Genomic DNA, 4,408 nt, shown 5'->3' on the forward strand with positions numbered 1-4,408 from the left:
AAACATTCACATATTTACAATTATACTGTATATTTTTGTCTGGTGATTTGACTATACTATTTATGGTGAATCTGAAAGTAATCTCTAGTGAAGTAAAAGTCAAACAGTGTTTAGAAAATTGACTACTTGTATTCTTTTTATCTATCACTTACTTTCATACTAAGATACAAAGAAACCTCTCTCTTCCTAGTATTTATTCTTACTTATGTAAAAAATTAATTAGCAAATTAATGAAAATTATTTTAGTACAGTAGTTTTCCTAAGCTTATAATACCTAGATGTAATACATTAGCCATGTCCTTTCTGAACTCTCATGCATACTATAAAGTAAATATATTTAGTGTGAATGGGAACTCCACATAACAGGCTACAAAAATACCTCAGCTGTTAAAGGCTTGTGATCCAATGAAAATGTCAATGAAACTAAATTAGTCACTGTATATTAGGTGTTTGTTTTGAAATAGTCACATATTAGCTCTTTGTAATTCTCTACATCATATCAGGTCTAGTGAATCCATCCAATTACATAATTCACCATTATATCTAATACCTAATTTGAATTATTTAACATGTGTTTTGGTTTCATCTTCATATTCTATAGCAAAGGAAGCATAGTTAGTGCTCTCCTATAGTCAAATAGCCACTTCGTCTACGGTAATCTAGTATATTAGTAAAATATCAAAATCGGTTTCTTTAGTTCATTTACTTTGGAGAGATCTAATCTCAGCAGAAATGCTGAAATGAAATATAAATTAAATAAACTCACCGAGTAAAATATAAATCGTTATGAAAGATAAATGATATAGTAAAATAAGTTAGAAGACACAGAAATAAATAACAAAATTCAAAGTCACATTACCCCCACCAAACACCCAGCTCACTGAAAATAAAAACCATGGACCCATTATATAAGTAAGTACCTGTGAGCACATGCTTGACAACACTCTAAGTTCTTTCTCTCCCTTTACATTAAGGGAGCAGAGGTAATGGTTTCCCCTAAGTTCTCAGAATTATCTATGGTTCTGGTTAAGATGCAACGAAAAACCTAGAATGCCTGTTTATGGAAGATGAGTTTTTTTCTTATTTGCATCCTTAATGTATCATAATTGATGATATTCTAGATGCCTAGTGAAGACGTGTTATATAAATAAATGATGAAGAAGATTCAATTTAAAATTATATTATGTTGATTAGAAGAATTTTTCCTCTCAATTTCATAACCATTTTATATAATACACACCCTGTCATTCTTCTGCACAGATTCTAGTCAGGATGTATCTTAATAAACCATGCTTATTCAAGTGTATTTTGTATCTATTTGTATCCATCTCTGCATGACAACCCCCTCAATATATCTTTCATATAGAGGAAATGCCTATCCTGATATTTCCATTTATTATGATGACACTATCAAGAAGATACAAGGTTAATATTTCTGGCTGCGCCCAGAGATGACATAGTACAAAAGCTCACTGTACACAAATTCGGTGGGGGAGAAAGCTGGACTCCCAGAATCATGGACAATTCTGAGAACTTAAGGGAAACCATTACCTCTGCTCACATTCCTCTGCTGAGAGGAAGCTGTTTAGAGCCCTATGGATACAGGAACCTAGGAAGAATAAGGGGTGGGATCCTTCCAGTATCTACCTGTGTCCAGATATGAAAGTCAGTGGCCCGGAAAAGTAACACAACTGAGAACACAGGCGAGACCAACCCTTCTGCTCCAAGCAACCAGGCTGGAGGCCTCAGGATACAGAAAACAAGAGCAGTCTGGGACAGGACACTTCCTGTTTCTGCCTGCACCCATTGCTGATCTGGTCCTACATATCTCTGTACCCACATCTTGGTGGGAGAAAACAAGTCTATAGGAACAGTGACAAAGAATTTTACAGGAAGGTCAAGCCACTGTCACAGACAGCAAGACCACGAAAAACTAGAGAAAACCTCATGACAAGAGTCAGGCACAGGAACCCAAGAAACAGAAACCAAAACTAATTGGCATCATCAGAGCTCCCTTATCTCAGGAAAGCAAATATTGTATATCCCAACAAACTGAAAAAGCAAGATGTGGATTCAAAATCATGTTTTATGCTGATGATAGAGGACATTGAGTAGGGAACAAATAAAACTCTTCAAGAAATACAGGACAACAAGGGTAAAAAAGTAGAAGCCCTTAAAGGGGAAACTCAAAATTTATCCAAGAATTACAGGAAAACACGGTCAAACAGATGAAGGAATTTAAAAAATCTAGGATCAATAAGTGGAAATAGAAGCAATAAAGAAAGCACAAAGAGAGACAACCCTGAAGGTGGAAAACCTAGGGAAGAAATCAGAAGTCAAAAACAGAAGCATCAGAAAGAGAATACAAGAGATAAAAGATAAAAATCTCAGGAGTAGTAGATACTGTAGAAAACATTTACACAACCATCAAAGAAAATGTAAAGCTCAAAAATCTCCTAATGGAAAACAACCAGGAAATCCAGGACACAATGAGAAGATCAAACCAAAGGATGATGGGTATAAAAGAGAGCAAAGATTTCCATATAAAAGGGCCAATAATATCATCAAAAATTATAGGAGAAAACTTCCCTAGCTAAAGGGAGAAATGCCTATAATAATAAAAGAATCATACACTTCTCCAAATAGTTTGGACCAAAAAGAAATTTCTCCCTTCACATAATAGTCAAAACACCAAATGCACAAAACAAAGAAAGAATATTAAAGCAGTAAGCGAAAAAGTCAGGTAACATATATAGGCATACCTATAAGTTTTACACCAGACTTCTCACCAGAGACTATGAAAGTCAGTTCCAGAGTGGATTCTATAAAACACTAAGAGAAAATAAATGCCAGCCAATGCTACTATCACCTGCAAAACTTTCAATCAACTCATCTGGAGAAACAAATATTTTATGATAAATTAAATTTACACTCTATATTTTCACAAATCCTGCCCTACAAAAGATAATAGATGGGAAACTCCAACAAAAGGAGGGAAATTACACCCTATATAAAGCAAGAAAGTAATCCTTTTTCAACAAACCCTACAGAAGAGAGTCACACTAACATTATTCCACCTCTACCAAAAAAGAATAACAGAAAACCACAATAACTATTCCTTAATATCTCTTAGCATCAATTCTCAATTCTCCAAAAAAAAGACATAGACTAACAGACTGCATACATAAAGAAGAACTAGAATTTTGTTGCATAAAGGAAACACAGCTTAGTGACAAAGATAGATAGTATCTCGGAATAAAAGGCTGGAAAACAATTTTCCAAGAAAATGGTCTGTAGAAACATCCTGGAGGATAGATTCCAGTATCTAATTTAACCAAAAGTTATCAAAAAAAAAGGAAAGACACTTTATTTTCATCAAAGAAAAAAATTCCACCTGGGTCAGTTCTCTATCCTGAATATCTATACGCTACATCCAAGGGCACCTAAATTTATAAAGTAAACCGTACTTAGCTCCGGCTAACGAAATACTAGTGGGAGACTTCAACAACCCACACTCAGCTATGTCTAGATCATGGCATGGGAAAGCAGAGACACAGAGAAATTAACAGATTTTGAACCAAATGTATATAAGAAATATCTATAAAATATTTCATCCTTGAACAAAAGAATATACCTTATTTCAGGAACTCATGGCACATTCTCCAAAACTGATCATACAGTGAGTCACAAAAGAGGCATCAACAGATACAATAGAGTGAAATAATCCCATGCATTTGCTCAGACTACCATGACATTAGGCTGGACTTCAATAACAACAAAAATGTCAGAAAGCCCAAATACACATGGACGTTGAACAATATTTTACACAGTGATAACTTGGTATAGGAAGAACTAAAGAAAAAAAAATCAAAATGTTTTAGAATTTAAGGAAAAGTAAGGCACAACAAACTCAAACTTATGGGACATAATAATAGTATAGCTAAGATGAAAATCAAAGCTCTGAGAGTATCCAAAGTGAAACTGGAGAGAGCATACATTAACAGCTTGACAACAAATATAAAAGCTCAAAAACAAAAAGAAGCAGATACACGAAAGAGGAGCAGAAGGCAGGATAATCAAACTCAGGAATGAAATCAACTAAGGAGAAACAAAAAGAACTCTACAAAACATCAATAAAACCAGGAGCTGGATCCAAGGGTAAATCAACATGATAGATAAACCTGAGCCAGAATAACAAACGGCACAGAGAAAGCATCCAAATAACAAAATCAGAAATGAGAGGGAAACAAAACAACAGAATCTGCAGAAATTCAAAACATCATCCTATCGTATTACTGAAATTTATATTCAAGAAAAGTAGAAAATCTAGATCAAATGATCAATTTCCTATACAGGGAGTAGTTACCAAAGTTAAGTCAGGGTCAGATAAAATATATAAACTATACCA

Source organism: Rattus norvegicus, chromosome Y (assembly GCF_036323735.1).
Source record: "Rattus norvegicus strain BN/NHsdMcwi chromosome Y, GRCr8, whole genome shotgun sequence".
NCBI lineage: Eukaryota > Metazoa > Chordata > Mammalia > Rodentia > Muridae > Rattus > Rattus norvegicus.